Source organism: Bombina bombina, chromosome 4 (assembly GCF_027579735.1).
Source record: "Bombina bombina isolate aBomBom1 chromosome 4, aBomBom1.pri, whole genome shotgun sequence".
NCBI classification, from domain to species: Eukaryota; Metazoa; Chordata; class Amphibia; order Anura; family Bombinatoridae; genus Bombina; species Bombina bombina.
The window spans coordinates 1,148,829,282-1,148,846,072 of NC_069502.1; the positions used below are offsets into that span (position 1 = coordinate 1,148,829,282).

A 16,791-nucleotide genomic window follows, 5' to 3' on the forward strand; every position below is an offset into this window, starting at 1 on the left:
GGGAAAGGCTTAAAAATGTTGATATTTACACTGTTAGGTGGGAAAGGTTTAAAAAGTTCACATTTACACAATTCAATAAGAATTTAGCAATGCCCTTGTCAGTTGCCAATAAGTACGTAAGCTTCACTTTTATTCTCGGCCAATCCTAACCCCATTTAGAAAGAAAAAAATCCCTCTTTTTTTCTACTGCTACTGGCTTGTAGCAGTAACAATAGATACTACTTCAGCTTTATTTAATTTTACACCATTGTCTAACTGCTCCTCTGCTCCCATGAAGTAAGAAATAGCAAACAGATTTTTGTTAACAAACGGACCCCCTTAAAGGGAAAGTAAAGTCAAAATGAAATGTAGATGAAAAATAATTCTTCATTTGACAGAGGACCAATCTGGGTATCTTGAGGAGAGAAGGATTAAGGAAATAGTAAAGTTCATTGGCTACTCCATAACACTATTTGTGGAGAAAGAACGTGATAAAGAAGTCAGTGATGGTGAAGCAGAAGAAGAAAATGAAGAGAAGAAAACTACTGAAGAGAAACCAAAAATATAGGATGTAGGCTCTGATGAGGAAGATGATAAGAAAGAAGGAAATACAAAGAAGAAAAAGAAAATCAAGTAAAATACATTGACCAGGAAGAACTTAACAAAACAAAGCCCATTTGGACAAAGAATCCTGATGACATCACAAATTAAGAATATGGAGAATTTTACAAAAGCCTGACCAATGACTGGGAACACCATTTATCGGTCAAACAATCCTCTGTAGTTGTAGTAGGAGTTTAGAGCATTGATATTTGTGCCAAGAAGAGCACCTTTTGACCTATTTGAGAACAGGAAGAAGAAAAACAATATTACGCTGTATGTGAGTGTTTATAATGGATAATTGTGAAGAGCTTATCCCTGAATATCTAAACTTTATTAGGGGTGTAGTTGACTCTGAGGATCTTCCACTAAACAGAGAAATGTTGCAACAGAGCAAAATTATTTAAGTCATCAGAAAGGACCTGGTTAAGAAATGTTTAGAGCTCTTTACTTAACTATCTGAAGGCAAAGAGAATTACAAGAAATTCTCAGAACAGTTCTGAAAGAACATAAAGCTTGGCATTCATGATGACTCTTAGAACCACAACAAACTTTCAAAAATGCTGAGATACTATACTTCTGCATTTGGTGATGAGATGACTTTACTAAAAGATTATTGCATTTGAATGAAAGGGATCAGAAACACATCTATTATATAAAAAGAGGAAACAAATGAACAGGTGGCTCACTCTGCATCTGTAGAAAGGCTAAGGAAGCATGGTCTGGAAATAATCTACATGATTGAACCAATCGATGAATACTGTGTACAACAGCTGAAAGAATTTGAGGGTAAAACACTTGTTTCTTTGACAAAAGAAGGATTAGAACTTCCTGAAGATGAGGTATAGAAAAAGAAGCAGGAAGAGAATATCTGCAAAATCATGAAAGACATTCTGGAAAAGAAAGTTGAGAAGTTTGTAGTGTCTAACAGACTGGCCACATCTCCTTGCTGTATAGTGACCAGCACATATGGCTGGACAGCAAACACAGAGAGAAATCTGAAAGCGCAAGTCCTAAGGGACAATTCCACAATGGGACACATGGCAGCAAAGAAACAACCCGAACATTCTATTATTGAAACATTAAGACAGAAAGCAGATGCTGATAAAAACGACAAGTCTGTAAAGGATCTTGTGATACTTCTCATTGGGATTGCCCTCTTTTCATAGTGCTTCAGTTTGGAAGACTCACAGACTGTTGCAAACTGCATCTACAGAATGATAAAGCTTGGGCTTGGAATTGATGAAGGTGATTTAGCATTAACAGAAGATCTTGCTCCTCCAGTTACTGAGGAGATGCCACCTCTTGAGGGCGATGAAGACTCTTCTATGCAGGAAGTTGACTAAGTTTTCAGTAACCTAAAACTTAAGGGGACATGAAATCCAAAAGTTTTATTTCAGAATTCAGATAGAACATCCAATTTTTTTTTTTTGTATATATTTTATTAGGCATCAGTGGTTATATTACAGCAATAATAAATCAGAAAAGAAGAAAAAGCAAAATTAAACAGTAAGATCAACTCTTCATGACAAAGCCACTTCTTAGATATACAATAAAATTCAAGTTTTAACCCTCAGTAAATAATTCAAATTAACAATTTTTAGCCTAACCACCTGGTGCCCCTTTTCTTTTCTTTTTTCCCCCTTGTTCCCCTTTCTTTCCCCTACATCTGTTATATGAACTAAGGAGGAAATTCCTTCTATCAAATCAAGCAGATTTATCATTACCTAACAGAGTTTAAGTCATAATACCCGTCAGGAAGAAGAGAGAAGATCAGTAAATCTAAACAAACAAACATTCCATAGCAGACAAGACAAAACTGAACAAAACTAGACAGAACAAAAACGAAACCAAACTGAACAGAAAACGAGAAAAAAAAAAAGTTTTTGAATAACTTGGCTGCAGGGGGTTACCAGATTCCCAGAAGGACCAATTCTGTGTTTCGGAATGGGTAGATCATATGTTCAACCTCGTTAGGGGGTAGGGCTTTGATGAAATCTGACCACTTGGAAAAGAAACTCCTCACTTCCTGATCGTTGTGTAGGTTAGTATCTAATTGTTCCATTATGCACTGTTTCTTCAGGCAATTTTTTACCTCTAAGATACTCGGAGTTGCTCTCGATTTCCATTTCTTCAGAATTAAATATCTAACGGCCAGAATTGCTAGGGTAACTATTTTACGTTTATCTTGGGGGAGGGCAAAATCCTCCAGTGGAAAGACTATATTTAAAGGAGATAATATCAGTGCGGAAATACCCACCGAGTTAGTAAGCCAGTATTGAATTTTTGCCCAGCAGTTCCTAATTTTTGGGCAATACCAAAACATATGGATAAGGTTGGCCGAGGGGTATGAGCATTTTGGGCACTTGTTAAAGGTGATGCTTCGACATTTAGTTCCCTTCTCTGGGGAGAAATATGTCATGTGCAGTAATTTTACGTGCGCCTCCCTCCAGGTAGCGGAGAGAGTAACACGAGAAATTGCTTGGATTGATAATGTAACTACGGGGGTCACCCCTAAGTCTTCCGCTAATAGTGCTGTCCATTTAGACTGCAGTTTTTCCACCATTTCTGGGCCTTTGAGAGAGATCAGTTTTTGATATATGTATGAAATTGAAGTGAAGCCATTTTTAGCTATTAAAAGCCAATTTTCAAGTATGCCTAAAGACCAGTCCCAGCCGAAATCGCTTATTAATTTAAGAGCAAAATGTCGTGCTTGGAGGTAAGCGAAGAAGTTTCTATTATGAAGGTGAAAATCATCTTTAAGAGAGTCAAAGGACCTAATGCATCTATTTTGAAAATCCAGTAGTTGGGAAATATTCGCGAGGCCCAAAGAATCCCATTTGGAAAAGAGAGCTGATTGCATCCCAGCTTGGAATTGTGGGTAGTTTAACAATGGTAAATAACGTGAGATTCTAAATTGAATCTGTAGCATAGTGCATATCTTTTTCCACATCTGGATTGGGATATAGATGGACTTTATTTTTTTTAAATCAGGGGAGATTAACTTATTGTTACAATGTAGGAGGGCCACTAAAGAATACGGATGAGCGATGTTACTTTCAAGATCGAATTTTTTTTACATAATTGGTATTATTTAATCATTCTACCGCCACCCTAGCCTGGAAGACTAGATTGTATAAGCGAATATCTGGCAGAGAAAGTCCCCCATACTCTATAGGGAGCATTAGTTTATTGAGAGAGATCCTGGGTTTCCTGCTCTGCCAGATAAAAGAGCGGAGTGCCGAGTTGAAAGATACCAAATCTTTTGCTTTCAGGGTAAGTGGGGTGTTCTGAAGGACATACAAAATTTTGGGGAGGAGAGTCATTTTATAGCGTGCAATGCGCCCTGGCAGAGACAAAGGGAGTTTCTGCCAATTCCTAAGAGTTTCTCTAGCTCTGTTAAGTACCGGGAGAACGTTTAAGTCGTACCAGGCGTTGGGGTTAGGGGAAATCCATATACCTAAATACTTGAATGCACCTTGAACTATAGAAAATAGGATAGTTGTACAAGAGTCTCTGGTATGTTTAAGCCAGCAAAGCTCTGATTTTAAAGTATTTATTTTGTAGCCAGAAAAAGAACCAAATTGGTCTATGATTTCAAGGAGCTTTGGGATGTTCCTAGCTGTGTTTGACAAGTATATCAAAACATCATCTGCGTAGAGTGCAATTTGCAGCTCCTTTCCCTTAATTTGAATCCCTTCTATTTGATGGCGGATTTGGATAGCAAGAGGTTCAATAGCCACGTCGAAGAGGAGAGAGAGGACACCCCTGCCTAGTACCCCTTCCTAACCTTATGTCCTGGGTCATGTCACCATTAACTAATATTCTGGTAGATGCATTATTATATAAGTTGTTAAATAAACGAAGGAAGTTACCTCCCAGGCCGAACTGCTGCAAAGTAAAACATAGGTGGTCATAATGTACCGAATCAAACGCCTTCTCAGTGTCGATAGATATAATCGCCATGTCAAGGGTGTCCTCCCCTCCCATCCCCCTCGAGTCCAGCATCTTGAAGTATTCCATTGTCATGAATACTTCTCTTATTTTGGCAGATGAGTTTCGTTTTAAAAGAAAACCAGCTTGATCTTTATGAATGATAGTGGAGAGCAGGGGCTGAAGTCTATTTGCTAAAATGGATGTGAACAGTTTATAATCCGTATTAAGGAGTGCAATCGGTCTGTATGATTCTTTTCTATCTGGATCTTTCCCCTGTTTTAAAGTAAGGGTTGTATAGGATGCAACAAATTCCTTGGTTGGAGTATTGCCAGAGATGTAAATGTCATTGAAAAGTGAGGTTAAGTGCCCTGTTATCTCGGATGCCAGTATTTTATAGAACTCGTTCGAGAGTGCGTCGGGTCCCGGGGCTTTGTTAGAGGACAGTCTTTGGATCATTGTGGAGATTTCTACTTCAGTAAAAGGAGATTGCAGTGTTTCCAGCGACTCAGGGGTCAAGGTTGGAAAGACTATTTCATTCCAAAAGTTTTCTCTCTGTATATTATTAGACTGATAGTATTCTGCAAATATGCTACATATTTCTTTAGGAGAGTTAAGATTTTTACTACCGTTTATGATAGATTTTATTATAGAGGAGCCTCTTTCAGCTTTAACCAGGTTTGCCAGAAGCTTCCCTGTTTTATTACCAAAATGGTATAATTTGGCCTGTAGCTTAAGGTCTCTCTGAGTGCTTTTATAAAGCAAGAGGGAATCTCTTTCTGCCAGTGCTGTATTATACCTAGACCAATTTTCAGACGTTTTATGTAAAATGTAGCAATTATATGCATTTGTAACAGCCCTCAATACTTCACTTTCCCTCTTTTTAATTTTCTTGGACCTGGAGATGGTATAGGCTAATACTTCCCCTCGGAGAACCGCCTTCGCGGTCTCCCAGAACAACGCAGGTTGAGAGGTATGTTGTTGGTTAAGTAGTGTATAATCACGAAACCTAGAGATAATCCAGGTTTTAAATTTTAAGTCGGTTGCTAAATACCGTGGAAAGGAGAAGCCAAAGTTTCTGTTTCCCGAGGGACTTAGATGAAATTCAAGGGTGATGGGAGCATGGTCTGAAATAGTGATAGGTAAAATCTCGGCTACTAATTTCGTTCTACATAATCTCTCGTCTGTCAAAAAAAGATCGATTCTTGAAAGCGTTTTATGAGCTTTTGATTGGCATGTGAAGTCCCTTAGATCAGGATTTTGGGTCCTCCAAATGTCACAAATTTTCAGGCTGCGGAACAATTTATTAAATAGTTTAGATTCTAGGTTATCTCTTTTAGTTTTAAGTGGAACGGGGTTCTGCCTGAGCCTATCCAGGGGATGTTGGGGGGCCATATTAAAATCGCCACCGAGGATCAAATATCCTTCTGCAAATAAAAGGAGCTTATTTTGCAGTGTTTCCCAGAAGGGAAGATTAAAAACATTGGGGGCATATACATATAGTATTTTTGAGATCTTAATTTTTACCATTACATATCTTCCCTCCTGGTCTGTGGCAACTTGAATAACTTCATAGAGGAGTTTCTTTCCCAAGAGGATTGCCACCCCGCTTTTTCATTTTGCAGTGGCAGAGAAAAAAACTTCCTTGACCCAGGAGGATTTAAGTTTTAAGACTTCCTCGGGTTTTAGATGAGTTTCTTGTAAGAAAGCTACGTCTGTGTTATTCTTTTTTAATTGGAGGAGTATTGCCTTCCGTTTGATAGGAGAGGTCCAACCTCCAATATTCCAGGAGGTGATTTTAAGTTTGCCCCCTACAGCCATTTTTTTTTATACAAAAACAAACAAAAGGAAAAAAAAAAAAAAAGGAACACCCCCACCCCGGAATTTAACCCTATAGTCCCTTACAAAACAAGCAACTGAAAAGGACTCCGCCTTACTTCCCATCCTCAACTCATGAGTTACCATTTTACACATTTAAATCAATTTAAATGGTTATATCTTTTTAATTATTTAAGTCCTTTTGATTTTTATTCTGGGGGAAGGTTTCAACATAAAATTTAGCTGCATCTTGTGCAGTTTCAAAGAAATGTACCTGACCATCAATAAAGAGTTTCAGCCTAGCCGGATACAGCAAAGTTGCCTGAACACCTTTCTTTATAAAATTTGTACAATGTGGGGCTAAGTCCCTCCTTTTAATGGCTGTACCTGCAGAGTAGTCTTGGAAAAGAAATTTTTTGCCTCATTTAAAAAGATAGGTTGCTGCTTACGGAAGGCCTGGAGTAACAAGACCTTATGTTGAAAATTTAAAAATTTTACAATAATAGGTCTAGGCCGGGTGTTAGTTCTATGTGTATCAGGTGGGCCTACTCTGTGGGCTCTTTCTATGATGATGGGAGATTGTGGTTGCGGTATCTGCAGTAACTGAGGCAATGTAACAGTTATGAATTTATCTAAGTCTTCAAATTGCCTTTCCTCAGGAACCCCTATAATCCTAAGGTTGTTCCTCCTTGATCTATCCTCTAAGTCATCGATTTTATTTTGCATTCTCAGAAGAGTGTTGTTTGTGGATTCAAAATTAACTCTGTAATTATCAGTCAGATCCTCCAGATCTGAAATTCTCGGCTCAGCTTCAGATATTCTGCAGCCAAACTGTTTTACCTCGTTAGAAAGGGAAGCAATGTCTTGTTTGATTTCCTTTTTTAATAAGTCAAATTTAGGAGAGAGTGCTTCTGATATTTTGGAAACTAATGAATTAATGTCTAGCTGCTCTGCGGAGGCTGAAAGAGGTGATGTAGCTAGATGTGTATCAGATGAGGTTTCAAGAACAGATTTGTTCCTTTTATCCTTCTGTCTGCCTGTCATGGCCAAAGGAGAAGTTTTAGCGTGCCCGTATAGAAATTTGTCCATAAATAATAACGTGAGTTATAGATTGCTATGAAGGAAAGTCCAGATAATGAAGTGGGAGGTGAAAAAGCAAAGTGAACTGTGAATAAATTATTAAGAATGAGTGAAAAAAAACCTGATGAGGGATATTATATTTAAGAGAGAAAAAATACTCTCCTAAAGAATTTAGGGGGGGTAGTTTCCCCTTCTGTGCCGTGAAAAAGTTTTTTAAAGAGATTCTCCTTTATGCCATGAGAGCCAGAGGGTCCTTAATTCAAGAATTTGCATACGAAGAGAGAAGCGCTCTACCAGGAACGAACAACAGCTCAGTGGCTTGTTCTATGGCGATTTACCACCCGGAAGCAGCCTCTTTTAGACCAGTGTGCTTTTCACAGAAGAAAACTTTCCTGAAGTATAACAGTTTGATCCTGCCAAGTAAGGTCAGTCCAGCCCCGAAATACCAGGCAATTCTCCTCTGAACAAGGAACATGACAACCCCAGACGATCGTTTCTGCCTCCTATGGGCCTCGTCAGTGAGGTGCAGCCACATTCCTCTAAGCACACTGGGCAAGGAGTCCACGTCTGGTTTCCCCCATCACCCATAGGGAGACTTCCCCAGGGTCATAATAATTTGCATACGAAGAGAGAAGCGCTCTACCAGGAATGAACAACAGCTCAGTGGCTTGTTCTATGGCGATTTACAACCCGGAAGCAGCCTCTTTTAGACCAGTGTGCTTTTCACAGAAGAAAACTTTCCTGAAGTATATCAGTCTGATCCTGCCAAGTAAGGTCAGTCCAGCCCCGAAATACCAGGCAATTCTCCTCTGAACAAGGAACATGACATCCCCAGACGATCGTTTTGGCCTCCTATGGGCCTCGTCAGTGAGGTGCAGCCACATTCCTCTAAGCACACTGGGCAAGGAGTCCGCGTCTGGTTTCCCCCATCACCCATAGGGAGACTTCTCCAGGGTCATAATAATTTGCATACGAAGAGAGAAGCGCTCTACCAGGAACGAACAACAGCTCTGTGGCTTGTTCTATGGAGATTTACCACCCGGAAGCAGCCTCTTTTAGACCAGTGTGCTTTTCACAGAAGAAAACTTTCCTGAAGTATATCAGTCTGATCCTGCCAAGTAAGGTCAGTCCAGCCCCGAAATACCAGGCAATTCTCCTCTGAACAAGGAACATGACAACCCCAGACGATCGTTTTGGCCTCCTATGGGCCTCGTCAGTGAGGTGCAGCCACATTCCTCTAAGCACACTGGGCAAGGAGTCCACGTCTGGTTTCCCCCATTACCCATAGGGAGACTTCCCCAGGGTCATAATAATTTGCATACGAAGAGAGAAGTGCTCTACCAGGAACGAACAACAGCTCAGTGGTTTGTTCTATGACGATTTACCACCCGGAAGCAGCCTCTTTTAGACCAGTGTGCTTTTCACAGAAGAAAACTTTCCTGAAGTATATCAGTCTGATCCTGCCAAGTAAGGTCAGTCCAGCCCCGAAATACCAGGCAATTCTCCTCTGAACAAGGAACATGACAACCCCAGACGATCGTTTCGGCCTCCTATGGGCCTCGTCAGTGAGGTGCAGCCACATTCCTCTAAGCACACTGGGAAAGGAGTCCACGTCTGGTTTCCCCCATCACCCATAGGGAGACTTCCCCAGGGTCATAATAATTTGCATACGAAGAGAGAAGCGCTCTACCAGGAACGAACAACAGCTCAGTGGCTTGAAGGCCGAAACGATCGTCTGGGGTTGCTTTGTTCCTTGTTCAGAGAAGAATTGCCTGGTATTTCGGCGCTGGACTGACCGTAATAGGCGGGATCATACTGATATACTACAGGAAAGTTCTACTCTGTGAAAAGCATTGCTGGGCTAAAAGAAGTTGCACCCAGGTGGTAAATCGCCATAGAACAGGCTAACAATGGTATTGAGCTGGTTGTTCGTTCCTGTGAGTGCATTTCTCTCTGTGTGTATTTAGTTTCCCTATGGGAAAAAGGGGAAACCAGACGTGGACTCCTTGCTCAGTGTGCTTAGAGGAATACTGCTACACCTCACTGTTGAGGCCCAATGAAGGCCGAAACGATCGTCTGGGGTTGCTTTGTTCCTTGTTCAGAGAAGAATTGCCTGGTATTTCGGCGCTGGACTGACCGTAATAGGCGGGATCATACTGATATACTACAGGAAAGTTCTACTCTGTGAAAAGCATTGCTGGGCTAAAAGAAGTTGCACCCAGATGGTAAATCGCCATAGAACAGGCTAACAATGGTATTGAGCTGGTTGTTCGTTCCTGTGAGTGCATTTCTCTCTGTGTGTATTTAGTCTCCCTATGGGAAAAAGGGGAAACCAGACGTGGACTCCTTGCTCAGTGTGCTTAGAGGAATACTGCTACACCTCACTGATGAGGCCCAATGAAGGCCGAAACGATCGTCTGGGGTTGCTTTGTTCCTTGTTCAGAGAAGAATAGCCTGGTATTTCGGCGCTGGACTGACCGTAATAGGCGGTATCATACTGATATACTACAGGAAAGTTCTACTCTGTGAAAAGCATTGCTGGGCTAAAAGAACTTGCACCCAGGTGGTAAATCGCCATAGAACAGGCTAACAATGGTATTGAGCTGGTTGTTCGTTCCTGTGAGTGCATTTCTCTCTGTGTGTATTTAGTCTCCCTATGGGAAAAAGGGGAAACCAGACGTGGACTCCTTGCTCAGTGTGCTTAGAGGAATACTGCTACACCTCACTGATGAGGCCCAATGAAGGCCGAAACGATCGTCTGGGGTTGCTTTGTTCCTTGTTCAGAGAAGAATTGCCTGGTATTTCGGTGCTGGACTGACCGTAATAGGCGGGATCATACTGATATACTACAGGAAAGTTCTACTCTGTGAAAAGCATTGCTGGGCTAAAAGAAGTTGCACCCAGGTGGTAAATCGCCATAGAACAGGCTAACAATGGTATTGAGCTGGTTGTTCGTTCCTGTGAGTGCATTTCTCTCTGTGTGTACTTAATTCAAGAAGCCTACTTATCTAATAAGAAGGAACTTGGATAGTTTGTTATAAACGAGAGTCAGGGGGATCTGTATACTATAAGCCGAAAGATTCCTTTACACAAAGAAATTTATTATCAGAACCTGAGTTTTAACGGCAGAGAGGCACTAAGGTCAGGAAAGCAATCAATTTTATATGGAAGCTGACAGATATTATTTGTACGTTATTATAGTAGGTTCCTGGAATTATCCAAAGGGGAAAAAAGGAAAGCCCAGATTGTATCTATTAACGTAACTATGCTAACTATGCTTAGTTATCTGTCTCAGTTAAATTCATTACCAATTCCAGGGTGAATATTGTAGAGACTGAGCCAAGATTTAGGTTTAATCCTATCAAGTTTGTTACTGCAACAGTGCGATGTAACGGCACTGTTAGGTTCCAGGAGCGATATACCAGGCTATTCAGAGAGCAACCCCAAATCTTGGGGTAAGGCGCGAAAAGAACTACCGCCAGTAGCTATTGGGACTGGAGTAGAGAGCACAGCAGCAACTACTTGCTCCTCCTCCACCGGAACCAGAACATCCAATTTTAAACAACTTTATAATTTTTTCTATTATCAACTTTTCTTTGTTTTCTTGTTATCCTTTGTTGAAAAGCAAGAAGGTACGTTCACATGTCTGCAGTACTATATGGCAACAGTTTTGAAACAATGTTACACATTAGCAAGCTACCTATCTAGATATCTCTTTAACAAAGAATAACATGAGAATAACAAATTTGATAAAAGAAGTAAAATGGCATTTGTTTTAAAATTGTATTCAATATCTGAATCATGGAAGAAACATTTGGGTTTCATGTCCCTTTAAAAATGTTCCAATCTAATTTCTATGGGGTTAGGTTTTTGTAATATGTGCTAACCTTTTGTTAATATGTGACTAACCTCTTCTCATATCTTACATTCTCTATTCCCCTTATTATTTTTGTGGCCCTGCTCTGAACTTTTTCTTACTCTATGTCTTTTTTTGAGATTGGTCCCCAGAACTGCACTCCATATTTAAGGTAAGACCTCACCTTAAGTATGGAGTGAAGTTCTGGGGACCAATCTAAAAAAAAGACATTGTAGGGTTAGAAAAAGTTCAGAGAAGGGCCACAAAAATAATAAGGGGAATAGAGAATGTAAGATATGAGAAGAGCTTAGTCAAAATGGAAAAATGAAAAAACGGCTGCACACTGCAGGGTGATCAAAGTTAAAAGGTAACTTTATTAGAACATAAATAAAAACATAAGGTACAAAAAGGCAGCAGAGATGAACTTCCTTACATGTTTCGTGCCTGCACTTGGCACTTAATCATAGTCAAAATGGGTCTGTTTTCTCTAGAAAAAAAGGTGCTTGAGAGGTGATATGATTACTTTATGTAAATATATTCAAGGCGCATATAAAGAGTTGCCAAAAGCTCAATTTATTCAGAGAAAATAGTTTGTAACAACAGGTCACAATTTAATAAACGTGCATTTCGGCAGAATTTCGTTTTAGGCCAAATTTTGGCCAATTTGGAAATTTGAATGCATCTGAATTTCCGAATCGGCACCATAACATCGCCAACACTAACTAAACCTATTAACCCCTAACCCGCCGTTCCCAAACATCGCCAAAACTAACTAAACCTATTAACCCCTAAACCGCAGTTCCCTGACACAAACTAAACCTCTTAACCCCTAAACCACAGTTCCCAAACATCGCCGACACAAACTAAACCTATTAACCCCTAAACCACAGTTTCCAAACATCGTCAACACTAACTAAACCTATTAACCCCTAAACCGCAGTTCCCCGACATCGTCAACACCAACTAAACCTATTAACCCCTAAACCGCCATACACCCACATCGCCAACACTAACTAAACCTATTAACCCCTAAACCGCCGGCCCCCACATGGCAACAACCGAAATTAAACTATATTAACCCCTAAACCTAACACCCCCTAACTTTAACATAATTAAATTAGACCTAAATTAAAGTTACAATTATTAGCTAACTACCTATTTAAAATGAAATACAAACTTACCTGTGAAATAAAAATAAAACCTAAGCTTACACTAATAAAACCTAACATTGCAAAAATAAAAAACCTAACATTACAAAAATAAAAAACCTAACATTACAAAAAAATTAAAACTATTATAAGAAAAAATAATAAACACTACAATTACAAAAAAATAAAAAAAACTACCATTACAAAAACAAACAAACGAAATTATCCAAAATAAAATAAATTATTCCTATTCTAACACACCATTTAAAAAAAAACACCTCAAAATAAAAAATAAAGCGAATCTATAATTTTATATTGGGGTACCGTTGCATTCCTACTGGCTGAAAAATTTAAATCAGCCAATAGGAATAAGAGCTGCTTAGATCCTATTGGCTGATTTGAACAGCCAATAAGATTTAAGCAGCTTTCATTCCTATTGGCTGATTCAAATCAGGTTTATTTAGTTTCGGCGATGTCGGGGAACTGCGGTTTAGAGGTTAATAGGTTTAGTTAGTGTTGGCGATGTTTGGGAACGGCGGTTTAGGGGTCAATAGGTTTATTTAGTGTTTAGTTAGTGTCGGCAATGACGGGGAACGGCGGTTTAGGGGTTAAAAGCTTTATTTAGTGTTGGCGATGTGGGGGTGCGGTTTAGGGGTTAATAGCTTTATTTAGTGTCGGCAATGTGGGTGGTGGCGGTTTTAGATAATTTTGTTTCGGCAATCGCCGGCATATTAGTTATGTTAAATTAAATAGTTTTTTCAGATCCTTTTGTTTTTTTCGGATCCATTCTTTATTCATATGCATTATTCTATTCTAAACTTCAGTATAGAATAATGCATATGAATTAAGAATGGATACGAAAAAACGAACGAATCCGAAAAAACGATTTAACTTAACATAACTAATTTGCCGAAACAATTTTTTTTTTTAAACTTAAAGGGACACTGAACCCAAATTTTTTCTTTTGTGATTCAGATAGAGCATGCAATTTTAAGCAACTTTCTAATTTACTCCTATTATCAAATTTTCTTCATTCTCTTTGTATCTTTATTTGAAAAGCAAGAATGTAAGGTTAGATGCCGGACCATTTTTGGTAAACAACCTGGGTTGTTCTTGCTGATTGGTGGATAAATTCACCCACCAATAAAGAGGTGCTGTCCAGTGTCTGAACCAACAATTGGCTGGCTCCTTAGCTTAGATGCCTTCTTTTTCAAATAAACAGCTAGATTATGAGTTTTGCGTTATGAGTGAAAAAGCATCGTTATTCTTCATAACGCTGATATTTCCCTAACACCGCTATTACAAGTCTTGTCAGAATAGGCGTACCGCACACCTTTTTGGCCGTCACGCAACTTCAGTACTGCACTTTTAAAAAAGTCCTTTTTCAATGAGACTTCCATAGCGCCGGTATTACGAGTTTTGCGGTGAGGCCAAAAAGTGTGCGGTATAGCCTAAAATGACAAGATCTGTACCGCCATCTAAAGTCAGTAGTTATGAGTTTTATGCTACAAAGCTGTACCATAAAACTCATAACTAAACTGTCACAAAGTACACTAACACCCATAAACTAACTAGTAACCCCTAAACCGAGGCCCTCCCGCATCGCAAACACTATAAAATTATTAACCCCTAATCTGCTGCTCCGGACATCGCCACAACTTAGAAAATGTAATAACCCCTATTCCGCCCCTCCCGACATCGTCGCCACTATAATAAACCTATTAACCCCTAAACCGTCGCCCTCCCACATCGCAAACACTATTTAAAGATTATGAACCCCTAATCTGCCGTCCGCCCACACCCCCGCTATAATAAACCTATTAACCCCTAAACCTCTGGCCTCCCACATCACTACATAAATATATTATTCCCTAAACCTAACCCTAACCCTAAGTATAAGCCTAACCCTAACACCCCCTAATTTAAATATAATTAAAATAAATCTAAATAAAACTTACACTTATTATCTAAATAATTCCTATTTAAAACTAAATACAAACTTACCTGTGAAATAAAACCTAAGCTAGCTACAATATTACTAATAGTTATACTGTAGCTATCTTAGGTTTTATTTTTGTTTCACAGGCAAGTTTGTATTTATTTTAACTATGTAGACTAGTTAGTAAATAGTTATTAACTATTTACTAGCTACCTAGCTAAAATAAATAGTTACCTGTAAAATAAAACCTAACCTGCCTTACACTAAAACCTAACATTACAATAAAATAAAATAAATTAAATTAATAAAATACAATTGTCTAAATTACAAAAAAAATAAACACTAAATTACACAAAATAAAAAACAAAATGATCTAAAATAAAAACAAATTACTCCTAATCTAATAGCCCTATCAAAATAAAAAAAAACCTAGCCTACACTAAACTGCCAATGGCCCTTAAAAGGGCCTTTTGCAGGGCATTGCCCCAAAGAAATCAGCTCTTTTACCTGAAAAAAGAAACAATCTCCAACAGTAAAACCCACCATCCATACAACCAAACCCCCCCAAATAAAATTCTATCTAAATAAACCTAAGCTAACCATTGCCCTGAAAAGGGCATTTAGCTCTTTTACGGTGCCCAAGCCCTAATCTAAAAACACTAACCCCCAACGATCCACTTACAGTTTTTGAAGACGGACATCCATCCTCATCCAGGCGGCAGAAGTCTTCATCCAAGCGGGCAGAAGTCCTCATCGAAGCCGGCAGAAGTCTTCATCCACTCGGGCAGAAGTCTTCATCCAGACGTCATCTTCTATCTTCATCCATGCTGAGCGGGTCCATCTTCAAGACATCCGGCGCGGAGCATCCTCTTCTTACGGTCACCGCTGGAAAATGAAGGTTCCCTTTAAGTGACGTCATCCAAGATGGCGTCCCTTACATTCCAGTTGGCTGATAGACGATTTATTTAGGTGGCAGCGATGTTAGGGGCAGCAGATTAGGGGTTAATAACATTATGTAGGTTGCGGCGATGTCGGGGGCGGCAGCTTGTATTTGGGTGAGGTATGGAGCTCAATGCCACCATATCGCCCGTGCAAGCCAGGTTTTTCAAAACCTGTAATAGCAGCACTATAGGGAGGTGAAATAACAACGTTTTTGTGGCGGTCGTTAATTTCCCTATAGCGCTCAAAACTCGTAATCTAGCTGACTGATAGCAAGAGAACGTAGAAGAATTGATAATAGGAGTAAATTAGAAAGTTGCTTAAAATTGCATGCTCTTTCTGAATCAGGAACGAAAACATTTGGGTTCAGTGTCCCTTTAACTAAACTAATTTGCCGAAACAAAATTATTTATTTAACTAATGAAAACAAAACAAAACAAATTTTTTAGCGTCGCACCTGTCTACAATTTAAGGCTGGAGGAAAGGAGATTTAATCTCCAGCAAGCTAAATGTTTTGTTCATTGTAAGAGCAATCAAATTGTGGAACTCGTTGCCTAAGGAGGTTGTGAATGCCAATACTTTAGATACATTTAAAAATGGCTTAGATACATTTCTGACTAGAAACAGAATTCCGGGATACAATTCCTTGTGTTAAATGGGTCACCTTTTTAATAGGATCAAATTATATTCAGTTGGAGCTTTTATTGTAAATCAGGAAGGATCTGTATAGGTTGAACTTGATGGACTTCTGTCTTCTAACCTCATCTACTGTGTTATGTACGGATTGGATTGAGCTTGCAATTTTAAACAACTTTCCAATTTACTTTTGCAATCAATTTTACTTATTTTTCTGGTATCCTTTATTAAAAAGTAATCCTAGATGAGCTCAGGAGTGTGCACGTCTTTAGCCAGCTGGCAGCAGTGTTTGCAACAATGTTCATGGCAATCTTATACATAGCTGCAAACACCACTGTCATACAATGCTAAACAAATGTGTACATTCCTCAGCCTCTATCAGTCTGTCTAGATTTACTTTTTAACTAAATAAACCAAGAGAACAAAGCAAATTTGATAATAGAACTAAATTGGAAAGTTTTTTTAACCCCTTAAAGGGACACTGAACCCAAATATTTTCTCTTGTGATTCAGATAGAGAATGCAATTTTAAGCAACTTTCTAATTTACTCCTATTATCAAATTTTCTTCATTCTCTTGGTATCTTTATTTGAAATGCAAGAATGTAAGTTTAGATGCCGGCCCATTTTTTGGTGAACAACCTATGTTGTTCTTGCTGATTGGTGGATAAATTCACCCACCAATAAAAAAGCTCTGTCCAGGGTCTGAACCAAAAAAATTGCTTAGATGCCTTCTTTTTAAATAAAGATACCAAGAGAATGAAGAAAATTTGATAATAGGAGTAAACTAGAAAGTTGCTTAAAATTTCATGCTCTATCTGAATCACGAAAGAAAAAATTTGGGTTCAGTGTCCCTTTAACCACA

General features: G+C 39.0%; 1 protein-coding gene and 1 pseudogene across 1 annotated transcript in view; one reads left to right on the forward strand and one right to left on the reverse strand.

Annotated features, from left to right (window-relative positions):
• LOC128658245 (sushi domain-containing protein 4) overlaps window positions 1-16,791 on the reverse strand; it is a 399,617-nt gene that overhangs the window by 25,967 nt on the left and 356,859 nt on the right. The window lies entirely within an intron of this gene.
• On the forward strand, window positions 362-1,925 carry LOC128658079 (heat shock protein HSP 90-alpha-like; annotated as a pseudogene).